The sequence below is a fragment of the Artibeus jamaicensis genome, unplaced genomic scaffold (genome assembly GCF_021234435.1).
Source record: "Artibeus jamaicensis isolate MK-2021 breed Jamaican fruit bat unplaced genomic scaffold, CSHL_Jam_final contig_851, whole genome shotgun sequence".
NCBI classification, from domain to species: Eukaryota; Metazoa; Chordata; class Mammalia; order Chiroptera; family Phyllostomidae; genus Artibeus; species Artibeus jamaicensis.
In genome coordinates this window covers 15,036,976-15,062,710 of record NW_026521986.1, presented here as the reverse complement: position 1 = coordinate 15,062,710, position 25,735 = coordinate 15,036,976, and the positions used below count along the sequence as shown (strand labels likewise).

The 25,735-nt window shown below is 51.3% G+C and overlaps 1 protein-coding gene across 11 annotated transcripts in view; it reads right to left on the bottom strand.

Annotated features, from left to right (window-relative positions):
* The window catches only part of ESRRB (estrogen related receptor beta), a 172,645-nt gene that overhangs the window by 64,288 nt on the left and 82,622 nt on the right, over window positions 1-25,735 (bottom strand). The window contains exon 1 of one of the 11 annotated variants that reach the window (XM_037145235.2): window positions 13,409-13,422. The exons of the other annotated variants lie outside the window; for them this stretch is intronic. The gene's annotated coding sequence lies outside the window, so the exon portion shown is untranslated. Of the gene's footprint in view, window positions 1-13,408; window positions 13,423-25,735 lie in introns of those variants that run through there. 11 annotated transcript variants of the gene reach the window in all.

The window sequence follows — 25,735 nt, the reverse complement described above, 5'->3', positions numbered from 1 at the left end:
CTCCCATGACACTCCTGCCCCCCTTCCCTCTCCTCCTCTATCTCCTTCCACCCTACAGGCCACACAGGATCTGGGCAAAGGCTCCAGGGGATGCAGGCAGAGGGGCCAGCAGGGGGCTCTGAAGCCCTCGGGGGTGGCAGAGCCACAAACTGGAAGGAGCCCGAGACCCTGAAGAACATCTTGAAAGGCTGCCTGTTGAACACCCTCACCAGGATGGTGAGTGGGCAACCTCTGCTGGGTTAAGTCACTGAAACACAGTGACTAGTAATAATGGCTAGTGGTACCCACTGAAGAGCATCGATTCGGTTAACCATGGGTGCTGCGAAGAAAGAACAAGGAAGGGGACAGGTGGTAAGTGGAGTGTCCAAATGTGGTGGCCAGAGAAGGCCTCTCTGAGGAGGAGACATTTAGGCAAAGGTTTGAAGGAAGAGAAGGAGGGAGGCAGGCAGGGGGAGCGCTGGTGGGAGGACAGCGGAGACTGGGCGGGGCGGGCAGGGCCCTCCTCCTGCTGGAGGCGCTCAAACTAGGCCAGGACCTCAAAGGGGTCCCTGTTGCCAAGTGGCCGCCTGCCTTCGTTGAAGACCCCAGTGACAGGGAGATCACCAGTTCAGGAAGAAGTTGTTTCCATCTTTAGGCCACTCACATTATTTAAACACAAAACAAGACAAAACAAAACAAAACAACAAAACTCTTGTCAAGAGGCAAATATTTCTTCCCTCTGGCGCTTCCAGTGCAGTTTACACAACTCTCTCCCTCAGGACCTGCACAACAATGCTAAGCCCCCGGGATTGCTGGAGGGGCTTCCTCTCCTCACCCAGGACATGAGCCCTCCTGCAAGATAACAGTCCACTCCGTCCACTCCGTCCACTCCTCCTCCAGAAGAGCTAAGAACTAGCACAGCCCTTCAGGTGAGCGCCGACCAGCCAGAGCAGATAGTGCTGACACCTCCCTCACCCCAGACACTATGCTCCTGTCAGTGCCACTCCAGACGAATTCGTGATCTGGTGGGCCTTCCCACTGCTTCCCTGTGTGTGTTCCCACGGGCCAGTGTGCAGGACAGAACCAATGAGGGGGACAACCCTTCCATCCAGCACCTGGTCATGGCTGTGGCCCTTTCTGTGTAGCCTTATGCACAGCAGAGATGACACAGGACACTTGAGTCAATCATTCCTCTTCCCGAATCAGATTTTTGGTCTCTGGGTGGATGACAAAGAGACATCTTAACTCGGATGAACAGGTGAGGGCCTGGTGCTGCAGCCACCTGGGAACCTGCTTCTGACCTTGGCAATGTGGGTGACAGTGTGATGATAAAGGCCTCACTGTGTGCTGGGCATGGAACTACATGCACTCAGTCACTGATTCCTTCCAATGACCTGTTGAAGTAGGTTCTTCAACATTTTCCCCATTTTACAGATTAGGAAACTGAGGCCCAGAGGGCCAAAATATCTTGGCAGGGGTCACAGAGCCAGAAAGTGCTGGAGTGAGTTACAAAGCAAAGATAGACTTAGTCACAACGCTCCTCTGCTCACAATAGCCAGGGCTTCCCACCGGAAAGCAGGAGTCCTGACTGTAGCTGGGAAGGCCTTCGGGGCCTGCCCCCACCTCTGCGGTGCTGTCCTCTGCCCACTGTCTCCGTGGTACTCTGTGCCAGCCACACGGCCCCAGGGCTGTTTCTTGGTAGTAGCTCCCACCCTGAGGCCTCTGTCCCTGGGAGGAGGGCAGGGCTGGGCCCGCTCTGTCTTCTGCTGCTCTGCATGGTCCGGAGCACTTCCAGGCCCCAATAGTGAATATTTGAACAAGAAATGAGGAGGTCTGAGAGTTGGGTGGGATAAGAGTCCTCAAGCCCAACACCTACTTAGGATGTGACAGTCACAGCCTGAGCCACAGGACAGGACCAGTGTCAGAGCAAGGGCGTCAGCCAGTGCCTAAGAACAGAGCCCAGAGGCCTGAGTCCCACAGTCCCCACTGAAGAACCTGCAGGGTCAGCCTCACCACCAGTTCCCATTGAATCCTGCTAATGTTGGTTTAAGACGTTACAGAAGATGCATGAATCCAAAACCATGTAATGTGTTTGGAAGTGATTTGTAAGGGCTAGAGTCTGAGACCCATGTATCAAGAAATCTGGTTTTGAAATATTACAAAAGACACTTTAACTGACAGGGGTGTCCAACCTGTGGCCTGTGGGCCGCACACGGCCCAGGACGGCTATGAATGCGGCCCAACACAAAATCCTAAACTTACTTAAAACCCTTTTTTGCCCATCAGTTTTCATTAGTGTGTGTGTATTCAAGGTGTGGCCCAAGGCAACTCTTCTTCCAGTGCGGACCGGAGACGCCAAAAGGTTGGACACCCCTGCTTAACACAAGAATCAGTGTAATTTATGAAAACCTGTAGAAAGTGGGTTTCGAAAAACAGAGCCAGAACCCTGACTCCGTGTAAGAGAAAGGGCCCACCGCTGTTCCCTGCTCTCTGGAGAGGGGTCAGGAGAGGACCCAGGCACAAGGGTTCTGGGCCCCAGTCCCGTGGACTGGAGCCCTGTCTTTGTCACTTACTCCTTGTGCAACCGGTTGCTCAACCTCTCCACGCCTCAGTGTCTTCACGCGCGGAATTTGTAATATAAAGTTGCCAATCCTCATAGAGTTTTTCAAGGATTGCATGACACAATAAATGGGGAGCACCCCCCAGCAGCACCGGCACACCGGAAGTGCTTGGTAAACACGAGCTGTCAACTGTTATTCCTGAGCTCTTATAGGTGCAGGTCCTTCCAGCCACAGCAAGGAGGGCCTGGCAGTTTGGGTCTCTGTCATCTCCTCTAGGAACTGGATCGAAGAAGAAAATGTGGAAAAGCAGGGAGCGGAAAAGGGGGGCAGTCCCAGGCTCCTGGCCTGCCCTGGGCTGTCGGGGATGGGGCACTGGATTCACTAGGCTTGTCCTTGGAAAAACTGTCACTTATCAAGCTGACTTCTCCAGATGGGGCATTTTGACTATTGATCTGATAAATAAACAGCCTGCTGGCTCGATCAAAATGTTATTTTGCATTTTAATTACTGTTCACTAATGCAACCTTCATCCCACCAAGATGCTGCTGGCAATGACACCAGCTCTGCCACTGGCTTGAGAGGCAGAGTCACCCCCTACCAGTACCAAACAGAATTAGGGGCCCCGCTCCCTGGGAAGTCAGAGCGAGGGCTGGGTGGTGGGAGGACAGCTGCTCCTGAGGAGGGGAGGGAGGAGCCGAGGGAGAGCTGGGGGGCGGGGCTGCTGCCGCGCCCTCGTGGCCGCAGGTACGCCCGACTGGACGCACACCTAACTCAGCCGGGGGCCCCTGGGCCCCACAGTCAGGCCTCGGCAGCCCTGCTGCTTTGTTGCGCGGCCTTGGTGGCTTTACTGCCCTCCCCTGCCTCTCAGATGCTGCATGTGGGCGAACTGGACCCGAGAGCCACCACCCCATCGCACTGGCTTGTTGTAAGGGGGACACAGACATGGAAGCCCTTCGGAGGAAAAAAGACATGAATGCAATTGTACTAGTTAATGGAATGATAATGTGAAATTTCCTTTCTCGTTAAGCACTTAACCATGTGCAAAGTGCTTCACATGTATCAGCTTTGTTAATCCTCACGATAACTCTGGATTTTCAGTCCTATTTTACAGATGGGAAAATCCACGGAGGCATAAGGATGCTGAGTGTTGTGGGTCACACGGTGTCTCAGGTAAGTTACAGGGTGAAGCGTTGAACTCGAATCCATTCCGACACCCACATCTGAGGGTTCAGCCCCTCGGGGCTTCCCTGGGCCCCCCACCCCCCACGAAGACCAAGGACTGACTCTGGAGAAGTGTGGTAACTCCTAAAGGTTGCTTCTTCCCTTTCCTGGACAGATTGGCCTCTAAAGGTGGCAGAAGAGAAATGGCCTCTGTCCTCCTCCTGGTGGGTCTGGACTCAAAGAGAAAGAGGATGGCAGGTGCCATGAACCAAATGTGTTCACCCAAGTTCATGTGCTGCAACCTGTCCCTGGCCTAGGTGATGGTGTTAGGAGGCGGGGCCTTCTAAGGGTGATTAGGTCACGAGGGTGGAGCCCTTGTTAATGGGATCAGTGCATTGGTAAAAGAGGCTCCCGAGAGCCCCCTCGCCACCTTGCACCACATGAGGACAGAGCGAGAAGACCACTGTCTATGAACCAGGAATTGGGTCCTCATCAGACATGGAATCTGCTGGGGCCATGATCTTGAACTTCCCAGACCCCAGAACTGGGAGAAATAAATTTGTGTTGTTTATAAGCCATCTGGTTTATGGAATTTTGTTGTACTCATCCAAATGAACAAAGATAGCAGCAGGCCTGACCAGAAGCTGTTCTCTGGACCACCTGGGAACGCACACCTGTGACCCAGGTCCAGCCACCAGGATGAAAAGGGTGAAAGGGCGGGGCAAACACAGCCTGATCAGTGAGACAATGGGCTGTCCAGAGATCTGACACACCTCGATGTCAGGGGCAGGCAGAAGAGATGTCACTTAGAACCAGAGGAACTGCCAGGGCGATGTCATCTGTGTGCAGAGCTATGAGGGGGTGCAGGTGGCCTGTGAGCCCTGAATGGAGAAAGTTCAAAGTGGATGAAGTGGGGACACCCAATGGTGAGGGAATGGCAGCCACAGGTCCCAGGGGCTCCTTTGACAAGGACTGCCCACACCTCCAGACTCAGCGTCTTGGTGGGACTGAAGGTAAATTTTGGCTCTAACACACTCACCTAATGTCTCTCTCTCTCTCTCTCTCACACACACACACACACACACACACACACACACACACACCCTTCCAGCTCCCATTCCAAGGGCAGCATTGCAATTTTATACTTTATATTTCCAGTTTTTAAAGAAATAATAAATAGTACAAGGCCCTCTGAGTTCTTATTACACCTGGTCAAAAGAGCCTAGAAACTAACTGATTTGGCTTCTGCCCCAGCTCTGAGGCCATGTGTCCTTGAGACAGACACTTGCCCTGTCTGGTCTCGGTCCCTCTACTGCCCTCTCTGGAAAATGGAGACAGCCTTAGACCTACGCCAGAGAGGCTACAGGAGGTGACACAGGGGGCCATCGGGAAGCAAATAGGACTGTCAGTCCTGAGGCTAACCTGGGAAGCTGGGAACCAGTCACAAGATTTTAGTTCATGTTGGTTTCACAGGTAACTCAAGGGTTAAAAATGAAATCACCTAAAGAAAAAAATCCGCATTACAAAATGAAACACTTTCTGTAATACAATGACCTGAGATCAATATGACGTGTAAAGACTAGGAATCCATACCTCCCCAGTTTCCCACCCTGATGTGTCTGCCCAGCACAACACCCATCCTCCTGTCCCCCGTGGCAGACCCCCCTCCTCCAGCCCCACATCTGAGGAGCAGGGCTTCTCCACCCACATCCACCCCAGAGCTGCCCGTCCTATCCACTGGCCGGCTCGGGTCAGACTACATGGCAAGGAGGAGTCACCCAAATCTGAGCTCTCCCAGTCCAGGTTCAAGTCTTGGCTCCTGCACCTTCCTTCCTCCATGACCTTCAGCAGGTCCCTGACCTTCTCTGAGCCTCAGTTTCTTCATCTCTAAAACAGTGATAACCCATCTTGCTACCTCGTGGAGTTACTGTGAGGATCTGATTAGGACACTATTTTTCAAAAGCTTGGCAAACTGTCAGTCTCCTGCAAGGCTGTCATGTCCTCTCCATCCGCATGCTGGCATTTCACAGCCCTGGCTGCTAGGGAGGAAGGGGACAAGGTTTCAGGGTGACCAGTCCCACTAGGTGGTGTCCACTCACGAAGGAAACCCAAAGTGAACCCAGGTTGCTGAGCACTTGCACGTCTGTCCAGGTGACTGAGGTTAAAAAGTCTCCCTGCCAGTGAGGGCGGAGGAGCTGAGGATGGAAGGGGTCCTAGTTCAATGTCCCTTTGTGGGTTGGGGACAGAACCAAGATTTGAACCCCCTCTGATTCCTGAGTTCTGAGCTTGACCTCAACATTTCACAGCCTCTCAAGATCACAGTTCCAAAGGGAAATAGTTTAAGTATGCAAAAGCAAACTACCTGGCCAGCTGCCTCCCGAATTTCAAGGTCACGAAATAAGGGAAGTCTGAAAAACTGTCACAGACCAAAGGAGATTAAAGAGACAGGACAACTAAATGCTATGTGGGGTGTGGATCCTGGAAGAGGAAAAGGCCTTGGTGGAAAAAAAGAAATGAAATCAGAGTAAAGCGTGGGGCTTAGTTCATAGTAACACACCAACATCCGTGTCTTCGTTATGACCACATACCACAGCTGTGTAAGAAGTTCATGAGGGGGAAACCGGGCACTGGTACGTGAAACTGTCTGCAGTATCTTTGCAATTTTTCTGTAAATGCAAAACTATTCTAATAAAAAGGTTGTTTTTTTCCTAACTAGAAAAGTTTTCAAAGCCCTAACCTTGCTCCTAAAAGAGAAGGTGAAGAGCCATGTGAGTCAGGTGCTGTCCTCAGGCAGCATCTTCTTCCTGACCACCAGCGCCCCCTTCAGGCCAGAGGCCTCCGCAGGCTGAGCTCCGCCTTAGCCCTGCTCCTTTGCACACGTGGGGCGCGCGCCCTGGAAATGCCCTCTCCCCTCTCCACAGCAGTCGTGCAGTGGCCTTAGTGGTCTGGAGCCATACAGATGACCAGACACTGTGAACCGGTTATCTCACGCCTATCAGTGTAGCCGAAGGTAATTAGTTCATCAGAAGCAAATAGCCACACGCTGGAAATGTGACCTGTAGTATTCACTTCAAACACACATCTGTCCCCACACCCACAAGCACACACAAATACTGTTGAAAACAAGCTTAATGTTGGTTTATAATGCTATATCCACTGGGTTGGATTGTGTAGTTATTGAAACACTGGGAATTGGAAGAAAGTGGAAAAACATACTGGAAATAAAATCCAGTCCCTTCCACGGGCTGCAAAGATCTTTGCAACCAGCCCTGGCTACCTCTCCAACTTCACCTTTGACCCTTCTCCCCATGTCCAGGCACACTGGCCCCCTTGCTCTGCCCCAAATACACCTAGGGCATTACTACCCCGGGGCCTTTGCACTGGCTACAGATATACACAATATAAAAAGAGTATGTATGGAAGATAATGTGCAAAAATGAAAAGAGAAGTGATACTTGGAAAATTGACTGAATTTTTAGAAAACATTTCTCAAATTAGTTAATAGCGTAACATGACATGATATGGTATAAAGAAGATATATTTGGATATTGTTCAGACCTCATTTCAACATCTATCTCCCCTGCTCACTTAAGCAAGCCACTTAGTTTCTCCAAGTTGCAAGTACTTCATCTATAAAATTAATATCAAATTCCCTTATTCAGAGGGCTGAACAAGGATTAACAAGAAAATGAGGAGAAAGTACTTAGCACAGTACCTGGCATGTAGGGGTGGCCTTCACAAAGGTCTCTGCCCCCACCACAGTCTGTTCAGTTTTGTTTGTATTGTTTGGACCAAACCAAAATGTCACTCCCTCTACAACTTTCCAGAATTAGAGGCTCCTGCTGAACTCAGAACACACATAACTTATACACACTAGACTTTGCTGTTGTCAGCCTCCCTCTATCACCTCCCGGAAGGCAGGGTCCTCGTCTTACTCACATCTGGATCCCACGAAACCTGGCTAAGTGCTGGGCACAGAGAAAGCTCTCAGTGGTGCTGAATGAATGAATGATTCACACAACAGGGGACTTCCGGTCAAGATGGCAGCCTAGGTAAACACGGCTCACCTCACATAGCCACATCAAAATTACCGCTAAATTATAGAGCAGCCATCACTCAGAACTGTCAGAAATTTAGTTGAATGGAAGTCTGACAACTATGGAGTTAAAGAAACCACATCCATCCAGACTGGTAGGAGGGGAGGAGATGTGGATGGGCTAGTCCCACACCCACATGTGGTGGATGAAAATTTGGGAGGGCTATCTCGGGAGCAAGGCATCCCAGCCCCACACCAGGCCCCCCAGCCCAGGGCTCCAGTGATGGGAATATAAATCTCCATGACTTCTGGCTTCAAAAACCAGAGGGGACTGAGTCAGTAGAATAAACCTCTGGAGTCCCAAGCAGTTCCTCTTAAAAAATCCACATATAGACTTACTCAGACCCACTCCCTCTGAGCTCCAGCAACTGGGGTAGTGGCTTGAAAGGCATCAGTGGCATATGAGAAGGAACTGAGGTGTCTGGCATTAAGGCAAGAGCTGGGGGACAGCTTTCCACCAGACAGAAAGGTGGGCAGAAACCATCATCCCTTTTATGAACCTCCCCCCATAACAGAGCCACAGAGCTGACAGGCAGGTGCCATATTTGAGTATCCATCAACCTGGCTAACACTGTTCGCTCCACCCTGGAGATCCCCTGAGACTCTGTCCCACCCAACTTATGGGCCCACTCAAGTTGTTAACAGAGACTTTTTCATGTGAATGGCTGATCTTGGTTTACCCTTCAGAACTTCCTAAATCCTCTCAAAGAAACAACAGCCCCCTTCAGTGAGGACCCCAGCCCCCAACTCTTGCTAAGTGGCCACAGGCATGGCACTAGCAGCAGCCAGTCTAGATTCAGAATTTGGCTTTGCCTGGGAATTGCCAAGCCCAGCACAAGTAATGGCCATCTCAAATTGCTTTATAGCCTAGGCAGGGTGGCCCTGGCTAAAATACAGGTCAGGACTGACCTTGGCCTTCACCATCTGGGAACTCCAGAGCCTGGGGACCCAGTGGATAGCTGTAGACCTCGTTGGAGCACCACTATCCTGCCCTTCCACAGCTGGCACTCCATGGAGAGCAGAGGTGGATGGTCAATGATCATAGCCAGTCCTTGCAGCTGGGTAAATTCCTCCCATTGACCTTACAACAATAATCAAGGCTCAACTACAAGAGGAGGGAGTACTCAGGCCACACCAAGGGTGCACCTCAAGTACTCAGCTTGGTTGATAGTGAGGGCTGTGCCACTGGACTGTATAGGACACTTACTACATTAGGCCATACTACTAAGACAAAGAGTCTTAGGAGCTCTACCTAATACACAGAAACAATGCAGAGAGGCTGCCAAAATGAGGAGACAAAGAAACATGGCCCAAATTAAAAAAAAAAAAAACAGATCAAAACTTCTACACTAAACACAACAAAGATAAGCAATCGATCAGATGCAGAGTTCAAAACACTAATTATATGGACGCTCTGGGGTATTAGTGAGGGTTTCAGCAACATAAAAAAGATCATCAGAAATGAAGAATTCACTAATTGAAATAAAGACTAATTTACAGGAAAACAACAGTAGAGTGGATGAAGCTGAGAATCAAATCAATGATTTGGAACATAAGGAAGAAAAAAATCAAGCAATTGGAACAAGAGGAAAAAAATTAAAAAAAAATAAGGATAGTGTAAGCAGCCTATGAGACAACTTCATGCTTTTCAACATTTACATCATAGGGCACCAGAAGGGGGAAAAATAGTGAGAAGTAGAAAATCTATTTGAAAAATAATGAAAGAAAAGTTCCCTAATTTGGTGAAGGAAAGACACGTAAGTCCAGGAAGTACAGAAAGTCACAAACCAGAGGAATGCAAAGAGACCCACTCCAAGACACATCATAATTAAAGTGCCAAAGGTTAAAGATAAGAGAGAATCTTAAAAGCAGCAAGAGAAAAGCAGTTAGTTACCTACAAAGGAGTTCCCGTAAGACTGTCAGCTGATTTCTCATAAGAAACTTTGCAGGCCAGAAGGGATTGGCCATATTCAAAGTAATGAAAAGCGGGGACCTACAGTCAAGTTTGCTTTGCCCAGCAAAGGTATCATTTAGAATTGAAGGGCAGATAAAGAGCTTCCCAGACAAGAAAAAACTAAAAGAGGTCATCATTACCAAAGCATATCATATGAAATGTTAGTGAGATTTGTTTAATAAAAAGAACAACAAAACTATGAACAATAAAATGGCAATAAATCTATGAAAAATTGAATGTGTAACACAAACTAAGCAAACAAGTGGAACAGAGACAGAATCATGGATATGGAGGTTTTGATGGTTGCCAGATGGGTGGGCGGGGGGGGAGAGGGAAGCGGAGAGGGGATTAAGAAATACAAATGGGTAGTTACTGAATAGCCATGGGTATGCAAAGTACAGTATAGGAAGTGGAATAGCCAAAGAACCTACATACATGACCCATGATGATGGGGGGATGGCCTGAGGGAGTGGGTTGTGTTGGGTGAAGGGGGCAAAGGGGGAAAAATTAGGACAACTGTAATAGCATAATCAATAAAATAGAATTTAAAAACACTAGGGGATACCAGGGGAGCTTAGATGTAGAGTTTCATAGAATTTTAGGGCCGGAAGAGATCGTAACTCATTTAGTTCAATCCTCTTTTTACAGATGAAGACCTCAGGCTCCGGGAGGATAAGGAACTGGCCCGGGTCACTGAGCCAGTCAGGGCCAGGCACTGGGTGACCAGCCCACCCACCACACCACCGTACCTCTGGGACAGGAGCCCTGGACCCTGCAGTCAGTCCCAGGTGTCTCTGGGGGAGGGTGTGGGAGGAGAGGGTTACAGAGTGTATCCTTCCAATCAGCAGTTGTGCAAATCAATCAACTCAATTAAATCTAGAATGCTTAAAAACAGGTAATAAACAAAACGGCAGCAGAAAGTAATGACTAATAATCAAGTAAAATTGGATTATTTCTGTGCTGCCTGGCTGGGGAGGGCAGGGACGTGAGAAAGTTCATTGGAGAGAGAAACAGCCAGCTCAGCAAGCTGGGGACACTGAAGGCCTGGGAGGGGGCGTCCAGGGCCTGTGGAATCCAGGGCCCTCAAAAAAAAAATCTGTTACCAAACATGGGACTATGTCCAGGCACTGTTCTAAGTTCAACACACAGACTAACTCATTTTGTCTTCACAGCAACCCCAAGAGATCAGAGAACTACTAAGATTCCATTTTACAGGTGGGGAAACTGAGGGGCAAAGACATTTGGTTCCACAGCTGGGGCACAGCCAGGATTTACTTGGACGCCTGTGATCTAGCACTAAGGTTTTGCACTTAAGGACATGACATTTGCCTCCTGGGAGGTGGCGTGCTCTGTGCACCTGGTCAGGAAGCACAGTTATCTCATATAAAAAGCAGTTCCTCTCATTTCATTGCATTTACCACACAGTTACTGAGTTCAGCACAATGGGGACCTCGCCCCTCAGTTCGGCAGGTCGCGGCAGATACAGCGAGATAATCACAACCACGTGGCTGTAGTGTGATGGTAGAGTCACATATACATATTCACAGGAATTTCTGAGGCAGAGAGAGGCGTATCTAACCCTCCTTAGGAGAAGGTCAGGGAAGACTTCCTGGAAGAGGAGGAGTCTGGGCAATCTTTTAAAAAACTTTCCTTATTTATTGATTTGAGAGAGGGAGAGAAACTTTGATTCATTGAGCCACTTAGCTATGCACTCATTGGCTGATTCTTGTATGAGCCTGACTGGGGATCAAATCCGAAAACTTGGCTTATGCAGACATGCTCTAATCAGCTGAGCTCCCCAGTCAGGGGCTGGGGTGTCTTGAAGGACAAGTAAGGCTTGCTAACCAGGCCAATAAAGGGAGTGGGTGTGGAGTGGTTTTCCAGGAAGCCAGGACCAACAGGTATAAATCTCAGAGATACACACCCAGGGAAGTGCCAAGGTATTCTGGGACCACAGGTGCTCGTGGCAGGGGGCAGGGCCAGGAAGACCTCAGGTGAGGATAGGCAGGTGGTCCCAATGGGGAGGTGAGCCAGGACCAGTTGGAAAATCCTTGGGCGCCACAGCAAGGAATTTGGAACTGGAACTCTGCAGCTGCAGCGATCCTGGACCATGCGAGAGGCTGGCTGGTCCGTCACACGGCCCCACCTGATGCCAAAGGCCCCGCAGTCGGAGCCCCTGCCACCTTGGATCAGCGGGGCAGTCAGTTACACGCTGCGTTGTGGTGCCGGAAACGCAGGGGCTGGGCAGGGCAGCCGCTTTTTACGGTCACCGACAAGGACACTGAGGCCCTGAGGGGTAAAACGCCCTTCCTGTAGCAGTCTGTTTCCCAGTCCTGTCCACCTCCCTTTCTCCCACCCACCCTTTCTTTGCAGTACATTAGCAAAGCTATCTATTTAAAGGAACCCCGCATCTAATCCTTGCGCAAATGGAAAATCTTTAAGCAAAGTTAGTAATCCCCCTGTAATCCAGCAGCTGTTATGTAATCCTGGTTTTACTACAGTACTGGGGCTGAGGTCTTCTGGTCCCAACAAAACCTTCCTTGTGGGGAGAGGATGGGGTTGGGATGAAGAACTGTTGGAATGTGTAACTTGTAGGGGGACAGGCTGCAGTTCAGGGTAGGGGGGCTGAAAGGATGGAGGTCCCCAGGTCTGCCTCCCAGTGCCTGCAGCCCTGAGTGCAGGCACCTGCAGTGGGCACAGTGGGGTGCAGAGCACTCAGTGATGGGGAGAGGCCTGTGTGAAGAAGAAAGGGGCTGGGCCCTTTCAGACTCCACAAAACTTAAATCACATCAGCCAGGTTGTCCAACATCTTCCAAACACCAAGCAACAAAGAGGGCGGTAGCCTAGCTCACAAGGGGACACTGAGGTACTGGAGAGCATTAGGTCACGTCTGTCCCTTCACCCGACTGGCACTCCCCAAATCCCCAAACCCCCAAACAGCTTAGACAGCAAGGGATCCTCCTGTTCTCAGATGGCAGAAGCTGTGGCCTGTAGTGGCCTTCATGGCCCCCCCAGGCACCTGGCACAGTGCCAAGCAAACAGCAGGTGCCCAGTAAATGTGTTGAGTGGGAATTAACGTCGGTTCACTTCACAGAAATTAAACTCAGAACATGGATAAAAGAGAACCAAGACCTGATGCAAAGCTGGTAAAGGGAAAGGAACAAAAATGAGAAATCACATGTATCAAGCATCTCCAGTATGACTGGCATTGCACTAATTCTATCTAAAACAATGCTATTTCATTATGTAAATACGATAATATTTTTAAAAATATTAGCCATTTAAAAGTGCTACAATAATTTAAAATAATATTATTCTTATATTCTGGTTGACCTAACTTACACAGAATGGATGAATAATGAATTACTAGTTTATTAGCTAGTAACACCAATAATTGTTCATATTAACTGAGACCTTACCACGTGCCAGTTGCCATGACATCACCTCGTTCAGACCTCCCAGGAGCCTTATGAGGGTGGCACTATCATTATCTGTAGTGAAGCTTGGCACTGACCCCAGGTTCTGATGCCACCCTCATTTTGCAGTGTGCATAGCCACTGACTGGCACCCACGCGACCCCCAAAATGCGCCTGGTCGGGAAGAGGGCAGAAGGGGCCACCGGTGAGGTTCTAATAAGCAGTCAAGGACTCTACTCACGAGAGCTGTTGAATTGAAGGAGGGTCTGAACAAAGATGCCCTTGGAAGCTTCCATTCTGTTTTGAGGATGCTTCGGTGTAAGCAGACAAAATGATAGCACGTAAATGGACCCAGGAAAGGAGCTGGGGAAGTCAGAATCCAGGTGCGTCTTGTTCAGCTTTGAGCAGCCCGCCCTCTTCAGGTAGGGCACAGGAGGGCGCGGGAAGACTCCAGGACTGGAGCCAGACCACGGACAGTTTGGGGCCTGGCCCTGCCATACACCAACTGGCTTAGCCGATGTAAACCACAGTGTCTCCCTCCGTAAAAAGGGACACTCCGGCTGTCCTTGTGGGTTTCTGGGAGGGATGAAGAAAGCTGTGCGTGAATGTGAATGGAAAATCTGTGCAAAGACCCAAGAGTCACAGGAATCGTGTAATGGTGGTGACTCCGGGGAGTCTGTCTAGGGGACCGGGGGTTAGGGGAGAAGGAATGACTAACATAAGGCCATTGCCTACACTCTGGTACTGCTTGGTTTTTTATTACACATGTAACATTACTTATTTTAAGGCTGAAACATGAAGCAGTATACATACAGGCACTGGTAAATGACAGGCTGTACGACGGCAAGTCCCCTTAAAAGCCTGCTTCATTCTCGTGGATGGGCAAAACCATCAGAAATGCACTCCTCAGTGATCTAGGGTCCAGCTCTCACCCAGAATGTGTGCAGAAAGTACCCTTTCTTCATTTCCTCAGCCTTCCCACCGGCCCCCCCCAAAACTCACTCCCTAAAGGAGCCCCCTTAGCTTGTTGGGCTAATGTATTCGCAAACCAAATTAGGGGCCCTGGCTCCCCGGGAGGTCCCCAAGCCAGTGGGCAGACGCAGGGAATGAGATAGCATCTAGTGCTCAAATGCGATTAGGTCCCGCCTCACCCCCCATCCCGCATGCAAAGCCCACTTCCTAATCAATTTTACAAAGGGCCCTCTGCAGAGATACACTAATGGTATTGAGCTGAGATCTTTAAACCGAGTCTGCAAGAAGCCTGCGGAGATAAAACGTACTAGGTGTATTAAGGAGGAAGCCTGTCGCCACAGTGTCCTTCTCCCCCGAGGGGAGAGGGGTGCAAGGGGGAGTGTCTACCGCAGACAAACAGCACCCCTACTCCAAGAACACCAGCCTCAGCTTCTCCTTCCCCTTTCAAACCGAGCTCCCACCAGCTCCTTCCCCTTGAGGTTCCCTGTTGGTTAACCTTTCTGCATTACAGGCCCAATAAGTGAGCCCGTGACCGGTATGTTGTTCTGTCTCCTCTAACCCTTGGTCTCCTAGACAGACTCCTCAAAGTAACCAAGTTTCTGGTGAACCTTGCAACCTTTGCACAGGTTTTCCACATGCACTCATGCACAGCTTTCTTCATCCCTCCAAGAAAGCTGCAAGGGAAGCCTGGGAGTCCCATTTTACAGACTGAGTGATTGAGGCCCAGATGGGTCAAGTGCCGGCCAGGGACTGGCTGGACACCTGGCTCCGTCCTTGGTCCCTGCATGGCCTGGAGCATTAGCTGCCCTCTCTGGGCCTCAGGCCACGCAACTGTAAGACGGGAGTGACAGCCACAGGACCCGTCACAAAGGGTTAAAGAGATGGCATGTGAGCCACATTCAGAGCCTTGCCAGGTTAGAGCTACATGCTCAATGAACACTGCCACTCACACCAAATTTTGTGTTGTTCTGCAAATATTCGATGACCTCACGCTTTCTCTCTGGTTCCCCTCCTCCTTCATGAAGAAACCTTCCCTGGCCATTCTCACCGTGTCCCGATGCTCCCCCAGCACCTGCTCATTCAGAGACACTGACGGAGCATAGCACCTGCTGAGTGCCAGGCTCGGGGGGAGCTCACCGCTCTCTACACTTCTTGTGCTTTAGGGCGTCACTTATCAGTTAAGTTCCTTGAGGATGGGGACTGCCTTATTCATCGCCGTGACCTCAAAGAAGGTGCCTAATACCTTTCTGGGGAATGAACAAAGGAATGAACAAAGGAATGAACCAATGAGTGGGACCAGATGACTCAAGGCAACTGCCAGCCTGGTGACTCAAGGTCCCGAGTCTGCTCTGAGATGTGAGGCTGATACACTGTCCTCGCAGGCTGCCAGTGTGCTTGTGTGACCTGCACACCTAAGGGCTGCCTGGTGTCCGTCAGAGGGCTGGGGAGCCAGGGCCTGCCATCTGGCATCGACAGGCACTGCCCCAGGGGCCGCACCAGGGGAATTCACAGGCAGCTCGGTTTAAGCAGATCCAGCTGGGAGGTCCCGTCCCACTTCAGGGAAGTAGCAAACTGGCAGCCCCAAGCCCTGCTGGACTTACTGGCTTCACGCCCTGCCTCCAATGCCAGCACCTCTGTGCCCTGTTCCAAGGTCTTCAGGCAGCAGCGTGGTAAGCCTGCCCTCCTGGAGGCACCCAGACTGACTCCTGCCCCTATCGCTGCTCAGCAACCCAGGCTTCAGGCTGAGTGTGAACCGGGCTGCATGGTTCTGCAGGACCTGACGTGTGCTGGGCAGCCTGTGTGGCCCGAAGCTCCAAATAAAAAGAAATGAGAAAACCAGAAGTCCTGCACCTAAGGGTGCCCAAACCAGAGTCAAGGTGGTGGCTCTGCGCCATGCTGGCTCTCGGGCCCTCAAACACAGAGAGGGGTGGCCCCAGTCCCCACTCTTTTACCAGCTTTGGAACCATGGACTTCTGGGTCACAGGAGGGTATATGGACTCCTGGGTCACACCGCATTCCACCTTGAGACAGTCCGTGGGCTCCAGGTTTATGCCCTATTTGCAACAAGAAGTGATAGTTATCAGTTCTTGGCGAGGGCCTCTCCCAGGACAGTGTGGGGACCAGCAGCATCAGTACCACCTGCAAGGTCTGTGAATTCGGATGCCCGGGCTGTACCCCAGACCTGCCGAATCAGAATCTCTGGGCTTCAACCTGCACTATGATATGCTCTCCAAGTGACTGTTCCCCCACTGGAAGTTTGAGAACCACTGTCCCGGGAGCCGTGCAGTAAACATCTGGAAAGCCGTTTGCAAGCAGAAAATGTGTCTGACTCCTGGGCCACTGGCACGTCTGAAGCAGGCAACTTCTTCTCACCAGATTCTCCCAACAGCCACTGGGGGCGGGCGGGGCAAAGCTCCATTCATCCACTCATTCACAGAGCCAACATTATTTGCTGCACAGAATTACTAGGTGCCAACGCTGGAGACGGCGTGGTGAACAATGCAATCCTGGCCCTCAGGGGGCGGTCCAGCCAGACCACGTGCCCGTCAGTGAATTAGCACATGACAGGACACTCCCCATCCTTTACCCTGCTTTGTTTTCACAGCTTTCATGTCTCCTTTAAAGAATACTTCATTTATTTATTTTTAAAGAGGGGAGAAGGGAGGGAGAAAGACAGGGAGAGAAACATTGATGTGAGATGCACCGATCAGTTGCCTCTCCTATGAGCCCTGAGCCCTGACAGGGGACCAAACCCACAACCCAGGCAGGTGCTCTGACCAGGAATTGAACTGGCAACTCTTCCCTTTGTGGGACGACGCCCAACCAACGGAGCCACGCTGGCCAGGGTTGGCTTCTTAACGCTGCATCTTATGTTAGAAAAGGATGGGGCACCATTTTCATTAAGATGGCGTTTGAGTCTTGAATGAAGGTTGCAGGCAGAGCTTAGTGGGTATATGGAGAGTTAGGGGAGAGGTACTCCAGGTGACAGAATGCAGTTCGGAAGCCCTTTTACAGATTCAGTTAACGACCTCATGAAGAGCCCAGAACCTGGCTGGGACTCCTAGCCACGGCCCCGCTCGCCACACCAGCTGCCACACCAGCCGGCTCTCAGCTCACGGAGACCCTGGCCGTCATCGGCCAACACCTCCTCCTTCTCCCCTCCCCCTCCCGCTCCCTCCCTACCTGGCCATTGCCACGGCTGGAACTGGGGTGGTTTGTCCATGAAGCTCTATGTACACAGAGCCTCTGGCCTGTGACTTTTCCCAAAAACCTTCATGTGTGGGACATACACAAAATATTAATCTATAAACATAAAAAAGCAATGTCAAAATGTTAATGTTTACTTAAATGTCCTCAAAGCATAACATGTCAACTCGCTTTATTTATGGTGTGTTCATGAACATTTCATCAACATCTGAAAACAGCTGGTAGGTTAGATTTTGTTAGTAAGAATTTCTAAGTTGCCTTGATGATTTCCAAGAAATCACAGCCTATTTTAAATCCAATGAGTTACTTACATCCAAAACATTCCAAATAATTTGTACACAAAAGTTGCACCGATGAGGCGCGGAATGTGTGTGTGACGACGTGGGCGGGTGCCTGGCTCTGTGTGAAGCGGTGAGAGAGCAGCAGGGGCAGCGGCTCCAAACCCAGCTCAGCACCTGGGGCCCCAGGAAGAGCCCTTGAAGCTCGGGACAGAACGAGGAGCCTGCCCAGCACGTAATCAGGGAGCCACTCCGTCCCAGTCCACCACCCCGGGAGCAGGGCCAGCCCCTGCGGAGGCCAGTGCCTCCATCACAGAAGGGCCCGGCCTCCTGAAAAGCCGCTCCCCTGAGCAGCAGGCAGCACAGGATGGAATGAGACGCCCTTCCAAGGGCAGGATGGCGTTCGAGCAGAGAAGGGTGGTGGGAGGGCTCCCTGCCAAGGTCCCACAGTGACAGTGACGTGGAGGGAAGAGAAGGGACTGCTAAGAGAAGCCTTAGCAGAGGAGCATACGAAGGGTGGTTTACGGACCTGCCCACAGCAGGTGCCGGAAGATTCCAGGCTTTGTCCATTTCCCTCTCTGATCTGTTTGCGGACATTCACCGATGCCTCACCTCCAGGTTCACTAGGAGAAACTACCAGACCCTCCCTCTGCCCTCTCTGAGGGTTGCGCCCACGAACTCCGAGCCCAAGGAGACGCTCCCAAACTCCCTCACAAGGAAGCCTCTGGGCACTGGGCCCTCTTCGAAAAATATTCATGTTACTAGTATTCAGAAATGTTCGTCTGATCACTACACCTCATTTATCATCTCTGGGTTAGTGACTAACTTGGCCAACAAACCAGCTCATATGCTTTGGTTTCAGATGACTTTGTCTCTTAGAAAAAAAATCAGAATCATCATTAAGGATATTGAAGAGGCTGGGCGGAGCCAGAGATGACTCTGAGCACAGTGCTAAGAGGAGAGTGGGGGGGGGTGCTGAGAGAGCAGGAGGGGGTCGGGAGGAGGAGGGGAGGGAAAAGGGAGGAAGGAGAAAGGGAGAAGAGGGAGGAGGAGAGGAGGGGCGGTGAAGGAGGCTCGGACGGCTCACTGTGGTTTCCCGAGGACCCTGTCAGTGGGGCCCAGTTCACGGGAAGGCGTGAGATGCAGGGCACTTACCACAGTGCCCTGGTGGTCTGTCCGTTCGTTCCTTTACTCATAGTATTTATTGGGTGATGTTCCGGACACTGTCTGACAATGAAAATAAGGTCCCTGACCTCAGTCAGTTCTTAGTCTAGTTGGAGAGACAGATGACTAACAAGAATATCACTTCAATCATGTCATCATATATCATATCATATTAGCTACAACTACACTGTGATGGAATATAAATAGTTTCCAAGCACTATGTGATGCAGGTGCACCTTTCAGGTGATGCGCACACACACGTGCAGACACACGGCTCTCGGGCGCCTCTGTAGCCGGAGCCGGGCCCCTGATGAGCAGTGGCTGCTGAAGAGACACAGCCACTCACACGTGCACACACTTCTCTTCCTCTGTGGAACACCCCCGCGCAAAACAGCATGCAGCAACCCTGCTCGCTGAGCGGACAGGCACACAGCATGCCGGACACTTGAGGTCACACCACTGCTGGACCAGAAGTCCTGCTGCCTGTCACCACCTCCGTCCCTCTGGCGCTCTCAGGGACCAGCAAGGGGATGACGGCCCTGGACACCCTAAGCCGATGTCCTCTTGCTTTCCCTCTGGAATGTGAGCATATTTTATAAACATGCTGAGTCTCTCTTTCCTAACTGGCATTATGCTTCCTCCCGTTCTCTAATCTCTCCAATTTTCTCTTTTACCATCAGAAAGCATCTTGTCAGTTAAGGGCTTTCAAATAAACTGTTCAATTTCAAAGTACATGCTGGGCGAGGCCTCTGCTTCCTTTGCTCCTAACGGTTTCCCCAGTCACACAGAGGGAATCGGGGCGGTAGGGTGGTAGCAGACCCAGGTTCAAATCCTTCCTTCCCATGTGCTAGAAGGTCATGGAAACAATGTGTGCCTGTTTCTTGGTCTGTAAAATGAGATACCAGTTCCTAACTCAGCTTACATAAGCTCAGGTATACTAAGCGCTCAGCAACGGGCAGGCACTACTCACATAAGCCCCGTACATGTGGCCTAATTAGCAGCTCTCCGAAAGTCCTCTCTCAAGTCCTTCTGGGATGCAGCGTGACCATGACGGCACAAGGAGGCTTCGGCAGGCAGAGAGTGCCCGTCGGGGACAGGCCACCTTCCTGCAGCCGGCCCGGCACAGCAGACAGCAGGGAGGGGAGGCCTGAGAAGCCAAAACCCAGTATTTTCAGGGATGGCGGTCACGGCGGAGGAAGTTCTGAGGACCAGGGAGGTCCCATTTGCCGTCTCCAGGGCAGCGTGAACCCAGTTCCATGGGGTATCTTGCCTCTTCCCCATGCCCTTTCTGCCAAAAAAAGGTACCATTGTCCAAAAACAGGGCAAACATTTGGGTGGACAAGTCAGACGGATTTCGTTACTGTGAAACTCAGAACCTTCAGCGCACTAACATACTCTGGCGGGTCAAAGACAGACTTACAGTACAGAGACTCTCCCACATTCCTCTGACCACGGCGACGGTTAATTTTATGTGTCACCTTGACTGGGCTGCCAAGTGCCCAGATATTTGGTCAGACACCATTCTGGCTGTTTCTGGGGTTCACATTTAAATGGGAAACTGAATAAAGCAGATTGCTCTCCCTAAAGTGGGTGGGCCGCATCCAATCAGTTGAAGGCCCGCACGGAACACACAGGTTGCTCCTTCCCCAAGTAACGGAGGATTGGTCCTGCCCGACTGCTTTCAAACTGGGACATCGGCCTTTTCCCGCCCTTGGACTCAAACAGGAACATCAGCTCTTCCTAGGTCTCAAGCCCGGGGGCCCTTGGACTGGGTGTGTACTGCACTACTGGTCCTCCCGGGCCCCAGGCCTTTGGACCGGCTAGCTCATCCTGTAGATTTTAGGACTTGTCTATAACCGTAATTGCATGAGCTGATTCTTTAAAATCTCTTCATATATAGTAATGTGTGTGTGTGTGTTCACATACAGACACACACACACTTTTTTGTTCTGTTTCTCTGGAGAACCCGGACTAATACAGCCACAGAAACCTTTCTTCCTCCAAGAGCATCTCGCAGTAATTAAATTCCATAAAGACTTCAAGGAACGCTGCAGTCGAGGGGCAGGATCTAAGAGGCCCATAGGCCTCTGCTCCGGGGCCACCCTCAGCCGACAGTGAGGTGCTCTCTGAAGTAATGTATCGCTATGGTCCCCATTCATCAAGATCTCTTTAATCTGAAGTCTTCCAGGCTGAAAAGACTGGGATTAAGCAGGCAGGCCCTTTCGTGAATGACAATTCCCAGTCTGTTTCCGATTTCTCCTTTTGTTCCCTTCTTTGACACAAGGAGCCCGGTGCTTTTCCCCTCTCCATCCTCCCATGTGGATGCCTAGGGCTGTGCTAGCCTCAGCAGTGGCCTGGCCCTGACCTTCAGTCATGACAAAGGCGGACAGGAGCCTTTCTTCTCAGGCACACAACTCCCTGCAGGAGGGCCAGACGGTAGAGCTGGCAGGATCCGGGAAGAGTGAGGACGGTGGCTCTCTCTGAGATGCTCAACCAAAGCACAGAAATAGTCTCCTGTCTCTGTGACTTGGAGCCAGTGGCCCTCAGAGGGGCACAAAGAACACAGCTCCACGGCGGAGGAGGCAGAACCCCAGCAGCTCTCCACGGAGCCGCAGTCCAGCCTGGGGACACCTGGGTTCTGGGTTCTAGGCCAGTGGCTCCCCATTCTCCACCCCACAGGCTAAACCCCACTCCACTACCCCCAAATTTGAGGACCAATACAAGGTTGACTATTCTGTCAAATGAAAACATTAAGGAATAAAGGGATCTCGTATAATCATCATTTCATAAGAGCCAAGCCATTTTCACAGCTCAAATGAGGAAGGCCATAGTCTCAAAAAAAAAAAAAAAGGACAACCTTCCACTTGACGTAAGTGCTTCTGGAAGGCTCACGGCACTGCTCGGACCTTCCTGTTTTGTTCTAGTCTCTATCAGGCTTCAGACTGGCCTTGGAGGTCCATCTGCCACTGTCCAGAGTTCTCTGCCCCCATGCTGTACCTTTCTCCCCAAATTATTCTTGGCTTTCAATCTTTGTATTCAAAGCTTATTCCAGCCCTGGACCAACGTGGCTCAGTCGGCGGGGTGTCACCCCACAAAGCAAGAGATCACTGGTTTGATTCCCACGCAGAGCCTGGGTTGCAGGTTTGGTCTCCGATTGGGGCACGGTGAGAAAGGCAACCAACTGGTGTTTCTCTCCCTTTCTCCCCCCCTCTTTTCCCTTCTCTCTAAAAAGAAATAAATAAAACCTAAAAAAAGAAAAGAAAAGCTTATTCCATATATCTACCTTCCCCCAGAATGGTTTCTCCAGAAGTTTTCCTCAGATGCAAAATGCCAGAGAAAGATAGTACATGAGAAGGGGAATCAGTTCCCACTTCTAGGGCTCCTACTACCAGGCTAATTCTCAACAGAAAATGATGTACTGGGGATGGGGTGGGAGGGGTTTCCCTCCCTCCTTTTGCCTCCAGCTAGACTCTGGACCACTCCAGCTCATTGCACCCTCCTGGCCAAAGCTGTGTGGGTTCTGCTGGGTAGTTTGCAGATTTGGCTGGTGGTGGGATGAGAGTGTTACAGGCATCTTGCCAGGCCATTCGTCATTCTGCATGGAGCAGGACCTGGGCCTGACCCGAGGCTGCCACAGCTCCCCACGTTCCCCCTGGATACCCGCAGAATCCTCGCTGAATTTGCTCCACGAAGCGGTGGCAGCTGGTCAGGAGCAGCAGGGTGTGACTGTGCAGTCAGGAGACCAACTGTGACCAACTGATATTTATACAGCCTGGTGAGTGCTGTCCCCTCCAGCGTGGTCACCTTGGGCATCTCCTCCTAGTTTCCGGTGACGCTATCTTTGGTCAAAGCATTTTCGGAGTTCCTCTGGGGAACTGCCTTTACAGCCAGAGCACCTGAGAAACAGAGTCCCGCCCTCACTTTTCTTTGTAATCAAAAATCGCTTTGCTCAGCTCATCACCCAGCTAACTCCCTACACTTGCCTCCAAATGACCTTGGCTGCACTAAAAATTAAATGAAAGAAAAAAAGAAGACTAGCCACCAGCGAGCACAGGTGGAGAAGAGGAGGCAGACTCTGACAGCCGACGGCGGAGGAGTGAGGGACGGAGCTGCTGCCAGAACCCACTTCCCAGGGAGCAAGATCTCACTGCGGTTGGAGGCTGGACCCTCAGAGCACCGAATAAGCTGGGTGCTATGACTCATTCCCCTTATGCAGCTGAGAAATGGAGACTCAGATGCTAAATGACTTGTCCAAGGTCACAGATCTACCAAAGGGGCTGCTCCAGGGCCTCAGACTCCACCCCAGAGAGCTTCCTGTCGGACTGGTCAGAGCACTCTCTCTGTTCAAATAGATAGGTGTGTACGCTGATTGGGAAAGACACCCAGCCAGCCACCACGTCACCTAGTCTCCCCCCACCCGACCCCCCGCACCCGGTACACACAGCCACACGACCACTTCCTCCCACACAATCCGCATCTGCGGTTGGACCCATCTGTATGTGAAGAACAAGGCAGCCTGGAGCCAGAGGACACAGAGGGGCCTGTGGGTAGCTTCGGTCCCCAACCTCCGATTTCAACAAGACACCTGGGTCTTCAGGTGTCCATCTGGAAAATGAGGACTAAAACAATCCCTGCCTGTTCCCTGGACGTCCCCTCAGCAAACAGCAGGGCCTGGACTGTATCAAGGGCAGGGTGGCGGTGGTGACGTGGCGTTTAGCAGTCAAGTAGACCCTGACTTGAACCAATTCCACAGTCCACTAGCCGAATGACCACGCAGCCTCTCTGGGCCTCAGCTCCAACATTTGCACGACGAGATGTGAGAGAGCTTCTGCCTCAGAGGGCTGTTGTCGAGGACTCGGTGAGCCTGTACCTCCGGTGCTGGACAGGCTCACGCCCCGCGGATGGTTCCCTCCCCATGAGCGCCTCCTTATGGCCTAGGGTGGTGCCCCACCTCTCCTCCCACCCCTGCCCTCCTCCCACCCACTGGATCTGCCCAGGCAGGAAGCAGCCAAGCAGAGACCACCCAGTTTCCTGACCGCCTCTGAGCCCCGACAGCAGGAAGAGTGACGAAAAGGAGAACCAAACAATTTCCAACAGAGAGGAACGAACACAGCTGGAATCGCTTATCGTCCACGGGGTGCCCAGCTTAGTGGACTCTGGAGGTGGACCTGGGTTTCAATCCCAGCTTTGCCTTGTATTAGCTCTGTGACTTTGGGGGGCTCCACACCCTCTCTGAGCCCCCACCTTCTGATCTTTAAAATGACGGAAATGCATGTGCACACTTTGCAGTAGGACCAAACCTCAAAACAAAAAAATAGGTAAAAGCAGTGCCGTGCCCAACACAGTAAATACATTATATACGTTAGAATTATGAGGATTAGGACTATGAGGATTATGGAACCGACTTTCCAACAGTGCAGGCTGGCTCAGGGGGTGCTGCCCACCATTGAGAAAATGAGTAGGATAATGTAGAAAAAGTGAGATGTCCAGTGAGGCCCGCACAGGCTCACCGAGTGCTCCCCACTGATGTGCAGTGAAGACATCTATTCTAAAGGGGGAAAGCACACCAGGGAGTGCTCAACATCCTGCCGAACAGGTCCCTTATCATTTACATGCCTCTAGAGATGGAGGACTCAGTGCTCAGTAGGTGGTCCACTTCTGAGTACCAAACATCCAGGTTAATCAAAGACCCCTACGCAAATTGACCTTACACCAAATAATTCTCCTTTGGAATTACTCTAAAGCCAGCAACCTCACCTTCTTAAAGAGAAACACCAATCTGAGAGCACAGCTGAGATTCCTAGGGCCAAGGTCGAACCGTGCGCATTTGCTGGCAGCCCAGACTGGTACCTGGCAGGCTGGCTATTTTGTGTAGGAAGAGTCAGGCTGCAGGGAAGGAAATGCAGAGCTGGTCACGCAGGAAGCTCTGCTGCCTGGCCTTGCAGGAATGGCCTGTCTGGTGCAGGGAATAGGGTCTTGCCCTCTGTGTGGCCCTGGTCACCCTCTACAAGCCCCCTCCCAAGGCGTCTCTAGGACAGGAGGCCCCAAGCCCAACTGGCAGCCTCAGGAGGCATGAGTCTACCTGTGACCTTGAATCCGAAGGCCCTGCCAAAGCAATAACAATGAGAAATGTCACCAGGCAAAGCTGACGTGTTCCGACCTGGGGAATGGGTGTCAGAACACACACAGAAAAGCCAGATGGTATGTTCCAGGGTCACAGTCTGCCGTGGAGAGAAGCACGGGTCCCCTTTTCATGTCCTTTCCCGAGTCAGTCTCTGCCAGGGCGGCCGGGTGGGAGCACAGGAGGCTGGGAGACACAAGATTAATGGCTTCCTAGGCAGGGGGGATCCTCCGGTGACGCCCGGGGCCTGGCTCCATGAGGCGTGAAGTGCAGAAAGGAGCTGGAGAGGCCAGCCCTGGCCAACCTGGGCAGAGCCTGGCTGGGCTGCCTCACTGGCAGTCAGGGCACCCCTGGGAGCCCCCTGCAGCCTTCAGCCCCTCCTGGGTCTGTGTTTGTCGGGGGAACTAGCAGAGGTGCCCCGGAGTTTGGGGCCAAGGGAGAGCAGGCAGCAGGAGCCGGGTGAGGACAGGACCCTGTTTCTAGCAGTTGTTCTGGCCAGACACTGCCTTCCGGGTTTGTAGAAGGACCCTTTTTTATTTTGATGCTTTTCTTAGGAGGGTCTGTTAGTCTGCTTGTGTGCTCTGACTTCCTTAACTTCTCAGTGAAAATCACTTTCATTAAGAATATACACCCTCATATGATCAAAAGGGGTAAAGTCAAAAGTAATAATCTCTCCCAACCCCAGGTTTCTCAGGTAGATTCCCCAGAGGTGACTCAAATGACAGCTTTTTGCGTCCCCTTTCGGAAGTTTCCAAAGCTTATGCCTAGCAATTAAAACTTAAAAACCATCAGTGTAATCTGACTACATGCAAGGTGGGGCAGAAGT